This window comes from Pelmatolapia mariae, linkage group LG18 (assembly GCF_036321145.2).
Source record: "Pelmatolapia mariae isolate MD_Pm_ZW linkage group LG18, Pm_UMD_F_2, whole genome shotgun sequence".
Lineage (NCBI taxonomy): Eukaryota > Metazoa > Chordata > Actinopteri > Cichliformes > Cichlidae > Pelmatolapia > Pelmatolapia mariae.
Window position 1 is genome coordinate 27,480,771 of NC_086243.1, and position 16,948 is coordinate 27,497,718.

General features: G+C 40.4%; 1 pseudogene; it reads left to right on the top strand.

Moving 5' to 3' along the window:
* Positions 1-2,315: 2,315 nt before the first annotated feature.
* On the top strand, positions 2,316-14,578 carry LOC134616174 (acyl-coenzyme A thioesterase 2, mitochondrial-like; annotated as a pseudogene).
* The last annotated feature ends 2,370 nt before the right edge of the window (positions 14,579-16,948 follow it).

Below are 16,948 nucleotides of genomic sequence, written 5' to 3' on the forward strand. Positions count from 1 at the left end.
AGAAACATTTCGTCACTCATCCAAGTGACTTCTTCAGTCTCAGCTGACTGCAGGTTTCCCCAAACTAATAAAGAGTACATTTGGATAATGACTGAAAGCAAAAGTACTGTGAACTATAAATGATGGGCATAGCCATCTAACATTATATAGGTGAAAATCTGCAGATCTTGATGCATGTTTCAGAATTTAAGGAGCTTTCAAAATCAACACCTACTATAAGCTCTTAATCTTTACTTGTCCTTCCAGTCACATTGCTGGCTTGATTTCATCCATGATTTATTAATTGATCTTACTCTTGACCATTCCTATTTCATTGCTTTGCACGTTGAAGTTGGTGCCATTTTAGTTTTCATTAGTTCACTTTCACTGTGTGTAAACTTCACCTTTCACTCTTGCTGCTATCCTTTGCCCACAAATCACACCTATTAGTGAGTTAATCAATAACAGGTGCTGTTGTCGAGTGATGCTGATTTTGTTTTGTAACCATGGTTAGAACTTGTTATTAACTTGGTTATTATTATGTCCTTGAAATACAAAATTTTGGACACGGACATGAAAAATATAAATAGATGATCCAAAATGCTTTACAGGCTTACTTACAGGCATTCAATTTCAAAGCGTGGCAAGTAGTAATATCGATACACTATTCCCTCTGCCACCTCACCCACCCCACCCCTTATCCCCTCAACCCCATTTGATAGACAGCACTTCAACTGTAAGAGTGATCCGGTGAAGCTAAAAATCCCTCTCAATAAATAAGAGAGCTACTGAGGGCAGTTATGTGTCTCAGACTTTGACTGTGATCAAGTTTGTTTCATGACTTAACCCCCGAGGAAGCTTTCTGGCTATTTTTCTATCTTTTTTTTTTTTTTCAACTTTAACTTAACTTTTAATTTTTCTGCAATTTGAATCTGCATTTCCAGTGGTCTTTTATATATTATTTGAATAAGAGTGGTAACACTTTACTGTAACAGTTTAGAGATTCAAAATTGTTTAGCTCCAGTTTTTTGACACAGCTCTTTCCTTTGTTGATTTTTGACTTTTTCAATTTTGGCATTTCTGTGGATCATCTTCTGAACTTGTCTCCTTTTCCAGGACTCCACAGCCCTCTATCACTTATTTTCAGTCAGCTCCTGCTAACACTTCTGTTTTTGTAAGTTTTATTAACATTACTTTTAATTCATTTTGACTGTGCATTGATGTCCTTGGATTGGCTCTTCTCTCCTGTGCCTTTTGCCATTCCACTGGCATGTGTTTAGGTTTAATGAGGATAATTAAAATGTTTTAAGTGTGAACCAGAAAGTGTAAAAGAGAACACTGAAATGAATGTTCAGACACTAGTATAGCTGAATAAAGGAATTAAACTGAGTAAAATAGGTAATTCCTCAGCTGACTGTATATTTGTACTGAATATAGAAAATTATATTAATTGATATTATATTAAAATAGAAAATCTATTTTATTAACTGTACGAAAATTGTTTTAGAATCATGGGAGGGTTTGTGATGTAAAGTTCTCATACTGATATGGGTTAAACGACAGTTGCTCAAAATTAACCAACAGGTAGCACATTGAGACTTCCCCTGTCATTCAAGTAAATCCTGTTAAACACATTTACTACCCCATGCAATATATTACATACGCAAATTTACAGCGTCTTGACAATTTTTTTTTTTTTTATCAAATTTGTCCCACTGTTTGAATATGTTATATGGGTGTGGAGTGAGACCACTTTATGCTGCAAGATTACCCAATACACACTGAATTTATCTCAAGGATTTTGTAGATATTTCCATACTGAATTCTATAACTGAATACTGAATGAAGATCACTTCATGTTCTATTTCAGTCAACCAAAGAGTTGAGTTCAGTTTGTTCCTCTAAGTTCAGTCCACTGCTCCCATTTATCTGAAAGTTGACAAGTCTGTGAAAACACCACTCCTCTAATGCTGTTTTTTTTTCTGGAACAAGCAGCAGAAGAAAGAAGTGGAGGAAGGAAATCTCTCAGACAGACCCCCAGCACAGAGATAGAGATCACTGTCACAGTCCTTCCAGAGAGCCAAAGATCTCCAGGTAGCTTATATAGTGGTGAAAGTAATGTTTCTGTCATGAATGATGTCGGTTCTTCAGCATTACTTCATGATAAAGTTTTGTATTGGTTATCATAGCTGTTAAATAAGCACACTGATTACTAGAGATGGGAACTGAGAACTGGGTTTTGTAGCAAACCGGTTCCCAGTAGTCCAGTTCATTGTGATTGTTAGTCTGCCTGTCTATCAATACTTATTGGTTCCAGTTTCACTCTTTCAGAAAATATGTCCTCTCAAGTAAGATTGAGGCTGTTGCCAAGAGCCAGGTGTCTGTTTGACGAACCCATTAAGGTGAAGGTGGAAGGGTTGAGGTCCAGACAGGCGGTCACCATGAGAGCCAGATTAACTGATGAGAAAGGAGTGGTGTTTAGCTCCTCGGCCACCTACAGGGCTGATGTTAGTGGGGAAGTCGACCTGAAGAGAGATCCCCCACTTGGTGGGACCTACATTGGAGTAGAACCTATGGGTCTGCTGTGGTCCATGAGGCTAGACACCATGCACAAAAGGTTTCAAAAGACAAGATCCCTGGAGCCCCAGGTGGTGAATTTTTCTGTGCACGAGGAGGAAGGCATGATGCTGGCAGAAGAGACAAATGAGAGGCTTATGATGGCAGATGGATTCAACCGTCCTTGTCAAAGAGGGGAACATTAGTGGAGTCCTTTTTACTCCTCCAGGTACTGTAGGTGATTCCTATCTTACTGTCTTCAGATTTGTTAAATTATAGCCTCAAGTAGGGATGGGAATCGAGAACTGGATCTTGTAGACATCCAGTTCCTGGTAGTCCAATTCCTTGAAATTGTTAGTCTGCCTGTCTATCAATCCTGCTTATTAGTTCTTGTCCTAATGCTACAATCAGCTGGTTTTAATTTTATGTGTGTTTGTGTGGAGGATTCAAATAGCAGCACAGTCTACAGCAGGGGTGGGCAATTCCAGGCCCCGAGGGCCGGTGTCCCTGCAGGTTTTAGATGTGTCCTTGAACTACCACAGCTGATTTAAATGTCTAAATTAGCTCCTCAACATGTCTTGAAGTTCTCTAGAGGCCTGGTAACGAACTAATCATGTGATTTAGGTGTGTTGACCCAAGGTGAGATCTAAAACCTGCAGGACACCGGCCCTCAGGGCCTGGAATTGCCCACCCCTGGTCTACAGCGTGGATATTATTTTTATACTACAAAAGGACAAGGGCACAATGGTGATGTGCCAAATGCATTCAGGACAGAAACAACCACATGCTGCTAACACAACTTTGCCATTTGCAAGTACCTGCACAGATAGCATGGTACCACTAAGCTAGCCAAGAATCCGGGGTGACATTGAATGTAATCGAATATTGAACCCCAGCTGGCACCCAGACCCCCAACTGATGAGCAGTCAAGGTGGAGCCTCCGTTCCTACCTGTTCAAGTTTCTAAAGCAGAATCACTGTGGCAATCTCTTTAGACTCTGTCTTTGCTAGCTCTCATCGTTGCTTTGTACTGCAACTTTGTGTTCTATTAAGAGCAGCTTTGGGTAATGCTAAGAGAAAGATGAAATGTGTGTCCTTATTAGGATAGGGATTTGTGTTTGTGTGTAGGACTGTAGCTTAAAGGTTTAAATTAATAAAAGGTAATTATGCGACCCTGGCTTCAGGTCATTTTACAGAGTAACCTGAAAGTAATGCAATGAGAAGTATAACAAATTACTTTCTCCTGGGAGTAACCAAGTAATGCATTGCATCGATTGTAAGAAATGTATTCTATGTAATTTGTGTAATTTTTACTTTGAGTAATGACCAGTGTTGGGCAAGTTACTTTGAAATAGTAATTCAATTATAGTTACTAGTTACTTCTTCAAAAAAGTAACTGAGTTAGTAACTCAGTTACAATATTCTAAAAGTAATTAATTACTTGGAAAAGTAACTATTGCGTTACTTTTAAAAAAAAACAAAGAACGTTTAACCCTCTGGCGTCCAGAGTATAATTGGCCATTTTTTTACTACTCTTGATTTTCCCTCCACATTTTACCTTTAAAAACATTTACTTTGCCTTGTTTGGTATCATTCTTTTTAGCACAACATCACGTGCCTGAATTTACAGTTATGTTCTCATTTTGTCATACTGTATAGCCAGAATTGATCTAAAATCAGACAAAAAACATAAAATCAGAGTAAAAAAAGTTATATTTTTACTGTAACAACCATAAACATCTTTAATGAATCATATTTCATAACTTCAAATGCAAATATTAATTGTCAATTTTAAAATCCTATGCACAAGTTTTGCAAACAACAAAGTTATTTGCATCCATTTACCTTTTACCCTTTTTTAAAATAACCATTTCAAACTATTTACAGAACAATCAGCTGTTCTTCAATAAGATGCCACACAAATTATTTGTGCCACTCCAAAAACACTATAAAGGAGAACATCACAGCCTGATACCTGCAGGTCTGACAGCAGCAGGTGTATCACTCCTGTTTCTACCTGGAGACAGCAGTCGCCTCATTGTTCTGACACACAACACAAAACTATCCACAACACTACACACTAACTACACAAGACAACACATTAACTACACACTCCAAACACGCTAAACGTCACAAATCTCACATCTCAAAACTCGCGCTCTCTCTTTTCCTGCTCTCTCTCTCTCTCTCTCTCTTTCTCTCTCTCTCTCTCTCGCCGTCCCTCCTAAAACTTCCCGTTTTGTTTTGGTTTGGTAACGCCGTTACTTGTAACACCGTTATTCCCATCACTGGTAATGACCCCAACACTGTTCACAACAAAGAGGGGAAATACTTTCAATTTGCACAAACATTTGACCATTGTCCCGATTCAAAATATTGAGGCAAGGAACAAAACCAACACTGGCCCAGAAGAGTTCAGTCAAATGATGATTTATTGAGCACACGCGTGGGAAGATGTACACTGCAGAATATCAGTGTAGATCTTCGCCGAACAACTCAATTCAGACTGGTTTTAATTATGTCAGGGTTCAGCCCCTTCAGCGTCACAAATGAACATAATATGCATCAGTTACAGTAAATGATCAATTAAAATCTAAAAACAGACAGAGACGTTCCTCTTTCTAGCACATTCTTCCATACATGGTAACTTAATTCTCTCTTCAAATAGTCCCTGGGGACTTTACACTTTCTTGACTCTTCTTCTGTCTCTTGTTACTAGGTAAGCTCAAATGCAGTTAGAAACTAAATGAATTCCAGGCCTTCGGCCTGGCCTATCCTTAAATCATATGTGTTTGTAAGCGTGTAGCTGTTTTAACCTTCTGTTGCTCCAAGTCACTTACACAATAGATCGTGTGGGACATCGCGCCCACCGAAGCTTAAGACCTTAAATAGACTGAGCATCAACTCTTTTAATGAGCACAACATGCAATGTGTGTATACAATGATTATGACTGCACCTGTAATAAAAAGGTTAATATGATGCCAGTAGCTTTAATAAACATTTCAATGCAATGTTAATGATGAAGGCTAGATTGTAGCAGTAAAATAATTTCTTTATTCTCACACCATGCAGCATGCAATTAATTTGCACATATGAAATGTCTTTGATTCTTTCATATGCTGCTTAATGGTGGAGCTTTTAGTGTCATTTTAAACAAATATAAATAAATTATTTTTTTGCATCAAGGAAACATCTTTTTGTCATGTCGGGATGGCCGATGTGTTTGAGGTTTGGACCCAAAATCAGGCACGGAAGAAAAAACGAAGTACAACAAAAAGCAAGTTGTTTATTTAAGGCTTGTATCCAAACAGAAAACAAGGCAAGGGGAACTGGGGAAAATCTCAACTAAAACCTAAACTGGGATAAACTAAAACTAACATGAAAACGTCAACATTGGACGCGTTCAAAGATTCAAAGTGTTTATTGTCATGTGTACAGAAGAAATAGCATTTTTCCGTGCAATGAAATTCTTCCTTTGCTGTCCATACACAAATGCGAAGTTCGGTAGGGTTGAAGGAACAAGATAAATAAGGATAAAAATAAGAAAATATATTAAGATAAATAAGATAAAATTAAGGATAAAAATAGTGAAAGATAAAAAAATAAGTAGAAAAATAAGTAAATGAAGACAAGTGAGGTATGCAGATGTCAATGTAAATGGATGTACAAAGGAGCTTAATGTGCAAAATGAACTTAGAGTGCAAGGTGTCCTTATGTGCAGATTGCAGCTGAGGTAGGTCAGCTGTTCAGGAGTCTGAGGCTACGTCCACACTAATGCGGTTTTGCTTGAAAACTCATCGTTTTCTCTCTGTTTTGGCCTCCCGTCCACACTGAGATGGTGTTTTCGCTGATGGAAAAAGCAGTGATTTGAAAACACGCTCGAAAACGCATACATTTAAAAACGGTGCTTTCTCGTTGCAGTGTGGACAGCGAAAATGCAGACTTTCTAAAACGATGACACATGTTAGTCATATGATGCAGTCATGTGACCAATTTAACTAAGATAGCGGAGAGCAGTTGTTTTGTTTGCTCTCAATTTTGACAGCCGTATTAAAGATTAATATCAGTTTGTACATGCTCCAAATAGCTTTTCTTCAAATTCTTTAATTCTCACTCGCTTTTGCAACTTTGTACTTTTGTGTTACTCACAGCAACAACTCCACATCATTGTTAGTCCATTTAAGAAACTTGGTGCTTTTCCTCGACATTCTGCCGCGACGTTTCAAAGAGCTGGAAAGTAAATAAACGGCAGACAGAAATGAGGCAGGCCGAATCATCTTGCGTTTCACACACGCACAGTACTGGAACGTAAGCGTTTTTGTCCGTTTCAATGTGCACACGCAACTCTGTGAAAACGATTGAAAATACTAGTGTGGACGCGGAGCATTTTCAGATGAAAACGCAGTTTTCAGATCTATCCGGGCTAATGTGGACATAGCCTGATAGCAGTGGGGAAGAAGGAGTTGTTGAGTCGGGACATTCTGGATTTCACACTTTCTGAGTACAGAAGTGTGAACAGTCTGTGTTGGGTGTGTGTGGGGTCTTTGAGGATGGAGGCAGCTCTCCTCTGGACTCTGCGATAGTAGATCCTCTGCAAAGAGGGCAGCGGAGTCCTCATGATCTTCTCCGCAGTTGTTATAACTCTCTGCAGACGTTCGCGGTCCATAGTAGTAGTGCTGCCGCACCATGCAGTGATGCAGCTGGTCAGTGTGCTCTCCACAGTGCAGCTGTAGAAGCTGCTGAGGATCTTGGCCGGCATCCCAAATTTCCTCAGCCTCCTCAGGAAATACAGCCGCTGCTGAGCCTTCTTGACCAGCTGTGTGGTGTTCAGCAATGTTCCTTCTAATTTGTGTCTGAGCAAACACACAAACTCCCTGAGCGGTCGCTTGGACCATCGAATCCATCCAAGTTACATGTTTTTTTTTTTTTTGAAATAATCAAATTTTACTTTTAATTAACTGCTTTAGCCCACTTACAATGAAAATTTAAAAAAAAATCTTGTTCATGACCTGTGTAGTATGTTAACACTATTGGAAGTAAAAATAACTTGAACTCCAATTTTGAAAACACAACTTTATTTTTTTTTCTTTTCTTTTTTTTGTTTTAATACAAAACTCTGACTTGTGTTATGAGTATGAGTCTGTGGTCTGGGAGAGAGTCCTGTAACTCTCTGTCTGCAAAATACAGTATATAATGACCAATGTTGGGCAATTAATTATATAGTTACTTCTTCAAAAAAGTAACTGAGTTATGCAAACAACAATGTTTTTTGCAGCTGTTTACCTAAAAATGCAGCCAAGGCGTTTTTTTAAATAAACATTTCAAACTATTTACAGAACAATCAGGTGTTTTGCATCAAATCTGATGCCACACAAATTATTTGTGCCACTCCAAAAAATAATTTCTGTCCACTATGAGATAAAGGAGAACATCAAAAGCCTGATACCTGCAGGCCTGACAACAGCAGATGTATCACTCCTGTAACACCTGTAACATTCAGCAGTCGCCTCCTTGCTCTGACACACACAACAAAACTATTGACTACACTACACACTAACTACACAAGATTTGCGCTAAACGTCGCAAATCTCTCACATCTCAAAACACTACCGTCACTCCTAAAACTTCCCCCTTCCTAAACACTAAATGCCATGTTGCCATATCATTTTTTGATTGGTCGACATGGTACATTTTTCCACCAATAGGAAAGGGTGAGGTTTTTTTGGTTTTGTTTTTGCTCACAGGCGGAGAGTGCTTTAGAGCGTTTTCCTTATAAAACGCAGTTTTTACCGTTTCTTCCTGCAGTAAATATGAACAACGATAGTATTCAGGAAGAAAACCAAACATTGCTTATTTTTATCATAACTCTGGTTTTACGTGGCCTAGCAACACAATTTAAAAACTGGTATAAAGTCCACACTTTTTCTGTCAATTGTTCCGTCTGTCCTGCTCACATCTCCAATGGTTCAAGGTTCTTTATTTGTCACATGCATAGTTATACAAGTATAACACACAGTGAAATGTAGCCTGACACGCTCCTCGACATGTGCAAAAATTGGGGGGGGGGGGGGGGTAGAGGAAGAACATTATATATATAATATATATATATAGTATATACATTAGGTGGGGGTTGGTTTAGGGCCCAGATGGCTTGGGGATAGAAGCTCCTCTTGAGTCTCTCTGTCCTTGCCCGGATGATGCGGAACCTTCTACTGGATTGTAGAAGTTGGAACAGTTTGTTGCCAGGATGGGACGGGTCCTTCAGTATCTGCGCTGCTCCAGTCTGGCATCTCCTGGTATACAGTCAGGTCCATAAATATTGGGACATCGACACAATTCTAACATTTTTGGCTCCATACACCACCACAATGGATTCCAAATGAAACGAACAAGACATGCTTTAACTGCAGAGTGTCAGCTTTTATTTCAGGGTATTTACATCCAAATCAGGTGAACGGTGTAGGAATTACAACAGTTTGCAAATGTGCCTCCCACTTCTTGAGGGACCAAAAGTAATGGGACAGAATAAGAACCATAAATCAAACATTCATTTTTTAATACTTGGTTGCAAATCCTTTACAGTCAATCACAGCCTGAAGTCTGGAACACATAGACATCACCAGACGCCGGGTTTCATCCCTGGTGATGCTCTGCCAGGCCTCTACTGCAACAGTCTTCAGTTCCTGCTTGTTCTTGGGGCATTTTCCCTTCAGTTTTGTCTTCAGCAAGTGAAATACATGCTCAATCGGATTCAGGTCAGGTGATTGACTTGGCCATTGCAAAACAGTCCACTTCTTTCCCTTCAAAAACTCTTTGGTTGCTTTTGCAGTATGCTTTGGGTTGTTGTCCACCTGCACTGTGAAGCGCCGTCCAATGAGTTTTGAAGCATTTGTCTGAATATGAGCAGATAATATTGCCCGAAACACTTCAGAATTCATTGTGCTGCTTTTGTCAGCAGTCACATCATCAATAAATACAAGAGAACAAGTTCCACTGGCAGCCATACATGCCCACGCCATGACACTTCCACCCCAATGCTTCACTAATGAGGTGGTATGCTTAGGATCATGAGCAGTTCCTTTCCTTCTCCATACTCTTCTCTTCCCATCACTCTGGTACAAGTTGATGTTGGTCTCATCTGTCCATAGGATGTTGTTCCAGAACTGCGACGGCTTTTTCAGATGTCGTTTGGCAAACTCTAATCTGGCCTGCCTGTTTTTGGGGCTCACCAAAGGTTTACATCTTGTGGTGAACCCTCTGTATTCACACTGGTGGAGTCTTCTCTTGATTGTTGACTCTGACGCACATACACCTACCTCCTAGAGAGTGTTCTTGATCTGGCCAACTGTTGTGAAGGGTGTTTTCTTCACCAGGGAAAGGATTCTTTGGTCATCCACCACAGTTGTGTTCTGTGGTCTTCCGGGTCTTTTGGTGTTGCTGAGCTCACCAGTGCGTTCCTTCTTTTTGGGAATGTTCTAAACAGTTGTTTTGGCCACGCCTGATGTTTTTGCAATCTCTCTGATGGGTTTGTTTTGTTTTTTCAGCCTAATGATGGCTTGCTTCACTGGTAGTGACAGCTCTTTGGATCTCATCCTGGCAGTTGACAGCAACAGGTTCAAAAAGCAAACAGCACACTTGAAATGAACTCTGGACCTTTTATTTGTTCATTGTAATTGGGGTAATGAGGGAATAACACACACCTGGCCATGGAACAGCTGAGAAGCCAATTGTCCCATTACTTTTGGTCCCTTAAGAAGTGGGAGGCACATATACAAACTGTCATAATTCCTATACTGTTCACCTGATTTGGATGTAAATACCCTCAAATAAAAGCTGGCAGTCTGCAGTTAAAGCACATCTTGTTCGTTTCATTTGGAATCCATTGTGGTTGTGTATAGAGTCAAAAATGTTAGAATTGTGTCGATGTCCCAATATTTATGGACCTGACTGTAGGTGTCCTGAAGCGGGGGGAGAGCAATCCTGCAGCAGCGTTCTGCTGTACGGATCACTCTCTGGAGAGCTTTTTGGTCCTTAACACAGCTGTTCCCAAACCACGATGTGATGTTCTGTGTGAGGATGCTCTCCACAGCGCCTGTATAGAAAATCCGGAGGATCTTTGGAGAGACCCTGAACTTCCTCAGTTGTCTTAGGTCATACAGGCGCTGCCTAGCCTTTTTGGTCTGGACCTGAATGTGGGCAGACCATGTCAGGTCTGAGGAGATGTGGACACCAAGATACTTGAAGGACTGCACCCTCTCCACTAGAGCTCCATTAATGATAATGGGCTTGTAGTCTCTGTGCTGACTCCTTCTGAAGTCCACTACCAGCTCCTTGGTCTTGCCGATGTTCAGCTGGAGGTGGTTGTCCTGGCACCATTATGCCAGATTCTTCACTTCGTCCATGTAGGCCGCCTCATCGTCGTTGGAGATGGCACCCAACACCACTGTGTCATCAGCAAACTTCACAATGGTGTTGGAGCCGTGGGTGGCCACACAGTCTGAAGTGTAGAGGGAGTAGAGCAGTGGCGAGAGGACACATCCCTGTGGTTCTCCTGTGTTGATGGTGATGCTGTTAGAGACGCATCTAGCCACCCTCACCACCTGAGTTCTGCCAGTGAGGAAGTCCAACACCCATGCACACAGACGGCTGTTGAGTCCCAGATCCCTGAGCTTTGTGAACAGTCTGCTGGGCACTATTGTGTTAAACGCTGAACTGTAATCAACAAACAGCATTCTCACATAGTTACCCTGTTTCTTGTCCACGTGGCTGAGGGTGGTGTGCAGGACGTGGGCGATGGCGTCCTCAGTGGATCTGTTGGGTCGGTAGGCGAACTGGAGCGGATCTGTGGTGTGTGGGATGAAGGAGGAGATGATGTTCTTCAGCAGCCTCTCAAACACCTTCATTACTACCGAGGTCAGTGCAACTGGCCGGTAATCGTTCAGGGATGAGGGTTTGCTGTTCTTGGGCACAGGGATGATGGTGGATCTTTTGAAGCATGTGGGGACCACAGACTTCGCCAGGGACTCGTTGAAGATGGAAGTGAACACACCTGCTAGCTGGTCAGCACAGCAGCGCAGCAGACGGCCGGTGATGCCGTCTGGCCCCGCCGGTTTCCTTGTGTACACTCTCCTCAATGCCGCTCGGACGTCATGCTCCGCGATGCTGGTCACCGGTTGTTGGTCAATGGTTGTTCACGTTGTCATTAACGTGGCTTCACTCCACATCAGGCACGCCGCTTTGCTAGCTAAAACATCGGTGTCCTCTACAGTAGAGGATGGGGCTGAGGACACAACCCTGTGGGACGCCAGTGTGGAAACACAGCTGACACGAATGAACACGACGCCACAGGAGTAGCAAAATTAAATACACGGAACATGGAAACACAAGACTTTCAAAATAAAACAGGAAACATGGAGAGACATCATGCACAATCATGCCAGCTTGAAATGAGAGAGACAGAGGGAGACTGAAACAGAACCACAGGGGACATGAGAGAGAGGGAATGAGACATGACGGACTAAAGAAACATACATGGTTACACATGACAGACAGCAGACATGGAATGAACACGAGCTGGGGTAATGTGGGAACAGAAAAGAGGACACAAGGGGAACCTACCTAAACGAGGAGATAACACATGACAAACAGGAGGTGCCTGATATTGAATTTTCGTATTTTAGATTCTTGCGTTTGTCGTATATTGAGTATTGCATTTGTCATGATTGTATACACTTATTTTGTTTTATTCCAGCCCCCGCTATATTCGCCATGTCTCTGTCTTTGGTTATTCCTGTTTAATTTGGTAGCTTATATCTCTAGAGTTGTTATATTTATTATTAATTCATTATGTTTGAAATGACATTTTACTGATTATTGTTTAATTACACTTGACTTCAACAATTTAGATCAACTGAACTAAATAGTTCTTGGCATGACAGACTCAAAACTAACTATTTAATAGTTAATGAAAAGTCAAATTGGTCAATAAAAACTTAATTCTATAGTGGGGAAAAAGCGTTGAGAATATACGAGTGTCAAGGCTTTTATTCAGTAATGGCTATGACCACTGATCTCAGTAGATGTTAAGAATAGAATTTGAAATATTACCTACTACTCTAAGGAAACCTTTTGTCTTTGTTCCAGGAGACGGTCCTTTTCCTGCTGTGTTCGATATATCCACCTTGAGATCTGAGCTAAGAGCCAGTCTACTGGCTAACAAAAGCTTTGTGGTCCTCACAGTAGCTGTTCCCACAGATAAGGCTGGAAAGATCCAAGAGATACATCTGGACATGTATGAAGAAGCAATGGATTTCTTGAAACAGCAACCGAAGGTAAGGTATTTTAGTGAGTACTTGTAAGGACTGCAGAAAGGAGGACTAGGTGTTGTAGTGCTGTAGCTAATGGTGAATATAATTCATCATCCTTAGCATCCCCATGAAATTCTGTGCCAAGGTGCTGATTGAGAGTCCATTAGCGGAACTTCCAGTTAGGAAAAACTGGATCAGCTCTTTACCCTCTCGAGGATATTTGAGGGTGTGTTATAAGATCTTAATGACTTGTAGTATCATATCACTTCATTAGAGCACTTAAGCGCTCAGGTGTGCTTGCTTGTTTTGTTGTTTTCCAGAATATTTAAAAGTTGAATGGGAGGCAGAGCCTTTAGTTTTCAGGCCACTCTTCTGTGGAACTAACGTAATTTGGATTCAGGAGACAGACCCTATCACTACTTTTAAATTTAGGCTTAAAGCATTCCTTTTTTGCTAAAGCCTATAGGTGGGGCTGGATCAAGTGACCCTGAATCCTCCCTGTATTTACACTGCAGTAAGTGAAGAAAAGGCATTTGACTGCATCCCTCAGAGTATTCTGTGGGAGGTGTTTCGGGAGTATGGGGAGTCTTGCCCATTACTACGAACCATTCGTTTCAAGACCTTGGTCCATATTGCAATAACCTTCTCTCCAAGGAAGACAGAGTTGGGAGTTCAGCCATCCAGGAGGGCCTCAGAGTAGAGTCATTATTCCTCCACAACGAAAAGGAGCCACTTGAGGTGGTTTGAACATCTGATAGGGATGCCTTTTGGGCTCCTCCTGGGTGAGATGTCCTGGACATGTCCCACTGGGAGGAGTTCCTGGGGCAGACCCAGGACACACTGGAGAGATTGTGTCTATCGGCTGGCCTTGGAACATCTTGGTTTTCTCCTGTAAGAGGTTTAGAAGTTGGCTAGTGAGAGGGAGGTGTGGGCCTCTCTGCTTAGGCTGGTGCCCCCAACCTGATCCCAGCATAAAAAAATGGATCGATGAATGATGTATAGATGGATGGATCCACTTAATTTGTTGGGATGGTTACAGTTCTTCCAAAATGCAAATTACATTTGTGTTGTTATTTATAAATCATGTTGATAATTTGTGTGTTATTTCGCAGGTGGGCGTTAAAGGAATTGGTATAATATCAAGATCAAAGGGAGCAGATATTGCACTCTCACTTGCTACTTTTGTGCCAGGTGTTGATGCTGTAGTTTGGGTGAATGGCTGTAATGCCAATGTAGCGACTCCCCTGTACTACAAGAAACAGCAGATCCTGTCACCCTTATTGTTTGATGTAAGCAAGTGTATTCCTACTGAGTCAGGTGCAGTCATTGCAAAGCATGCTCTTGACGATCCCCGGGCAGAGATGAACAAAGGCAGCCTTATCCCCATTGAACAAGCCAAGAGTCATTTTCTATTTGCAGCTGGAGAGAATGACCTCAACTGGGACAGCAAGGCTTACCTGGACCAGATGGTGGAGAGACTGAAGTGTCATGGGAAGGAAAACTTAGAGAGTATGTCTTACCCTGGGGCTGGACACTTGCTGGAGCCACCCTATGGACCCTTCTGTTCCTCTTGTTTGCATGTTGAAAGTAAAGGCTTAAGTATTTTATGGGGAGGTGAGCCCAAGACCCATGCAGCAGCTGAGGTTCACCTGTGGAACAAGATCCAGAAGTTCTTCAAAACTCACTTGATCTGCGATAAACCAAAGACTAAAGCCAAGTTATGTTATAAATTTTAAAAAGGATGATCAGAAAGCTGGAGTAACAGAAAAATCACGATTGTTTAATATCTTGTAATTAACCCAATATTTTAATGATATTTCTTCAATTTCTTTTTGTGCTCACATATATAACAAGACCCATTCAACAATATAATAAAACATATAAAACAAAAAACAGATCACATCTTTAGAAATGCAATGTGTCAGATGGTATACATGTCTTTAAACTAAATTTTAGAGCATGGAGGTACAGTTCAGTTCATACTGCATTTAGTGTGTTCAGTTTACTGTAAGTGCATGATGCATACAAGTTTCAGTGACCGATACATTTTATAATCACAACCTGTTGTAGGTAAGCTGAATTTAAAAAGGTCCAGTTTTTATTATCCTGCATCTCTCCATGTACTCTGTGTCCTGTTTTTGTTTTGTTTTTTTCATTTTTGAATAAAAATGGTTTTCGTGTCCTCTTGATTTTTGCCTCTATACTCTGGACTAAACAGCCCTCTATTACTTATTTCCAGTCAGCCTCTGATACCAATTTTAGTAAATTTCATTTACATTGCTTTTGATTCATTTTTACTGAATTGTGACAGTGGAGGAGCAGTTGCAATGCTCTCCATTTGTCCCATATGTGTTTACCTTTTTTTTGCACATTATACACATTATTCTGTTTCTATATATTTGCTATGATTTGCTATTTGTCAAGTAACATTGCTGCACTCACTATCCCGGGTTTGTTTGTGTAAGCTTTTTGTTGCCGGTAAATCAAACATTCTGCAAATTAAGGCAAATACTCAGTTACGTTTCTTTATATCTTTTTATGTTACAGATTAAATCATTTGTTCATACTTACTTTGTTTGTCTTTTCAGTCTTCATGTGGGTCAGGTGTGGGGAAACGCCAGCTAGCATTTCCTCATTTTAAAGTCCTGATGATGTCACACATGACATCAGCAGGTCAAACCAAGTGTCAATAGAAATGCTTCCTTTTGTTTGTGTTAAGGTTTCAAGGGATTTGTTGAATGTTTTTCTTTTCATTAATATTGCCATTTAGTTGTGTAAATGTGCATATTAGAAGTGTGAAGAGGTTTTGTGTCTTTTAGATCATCTGTGTAGAGTTTTAGATCCCTCAGTTTGTGTGAGTGGTACTGGCTGGGCTAATTGGAGAGAAATTGATGACCCTATTTAAAGCCAGTCTCTACCAGATGCAAGAGAGAGGAGAGGTGAGCTGTGTTACCAGATCCATGTTCTGTTGAGTTTTGTTAATTAAGTTAATTTGGTGGGAAGTTTTGTTAAGTTACACATTAAATTAAGTTCACTGTAAATCGCTCACCTCAGGAAATCTGAAATGTCTGCGTAGTCTGCTTCCCTACCACTTTCCTTGACGTTCGAGTCTGACTACTTTACATGAACGGTCATGTCATCCCTCCTGATGTGACATTCCATGGGCATGTATTCAGACTTAATTAGGGTAAAGAATATTTAAGCATAAACATGAAAATGAAAACTAGAACATTTCAATATTTGCTCTTTTAGGTTGATTTGGTGATTTTAAATTCGCCGTAGCTGTGAACATGAACGTGAATAGTTGCCTGTCTCTTCATGTTTTAGCCCTGTGATAGACCAGAAACCTCTCCAGGATATACGTCTAGGTTTGCTTATCCTGGATTCTAAAGCCATCCACTGTTTTCCCTGCCAGCCTATGTTACTACTCTTTGTAAGTTTTATTGAAATTACTTTATATTCATTTTGACTCGGCATTCATGTCCTGCATTTGGGTTTTCTCTCTTGAGTTTGTCACACACTGCACATGCATTCAGCTTTAATGAGGACAACTAAATATAAAAGTGTAAAATGGAAATCTGGAATAGAAAATAAAATTGTGTTACAGTTGGAGAAAGACAAATAAAAATGACAAAAAATGCCTTAAAATGAACTTTAAAACAAAACTTTAAATTGATGCATGGCTTGAAAGAGTGTCAATGTTAACATACCTCATTTATCTGTACTGGAGATGCAAACATTTAACAGAAAGCCAAAGGCACATTCTGTTCTTCCATCTATTGTTGCCAAATCCTGGAATCCTTATTTGCCACCATGTGTACAATATCTGCTTCTGAGTCATCCCCCGGAGTCATCCTAGACCTGTGGGTAGTACTCTAAGCTTTTCTTCTTCTTCTTCTTCTTCTTCTTCTTCTTCTTTTTATTATTATTATTATTATTATTATTATTATTATTATTATTATTATTATTATTATTATTATTATTGTTCTGCCATAGAGAAGGCAGATTAACCTTAACCTCGAGTCTGATTTCTTAGACTTTTCTATCTGATTTGTGCTCAGTTCAAATGAAATAATCATAGTGGATGATTTTAACATCCATGTAGA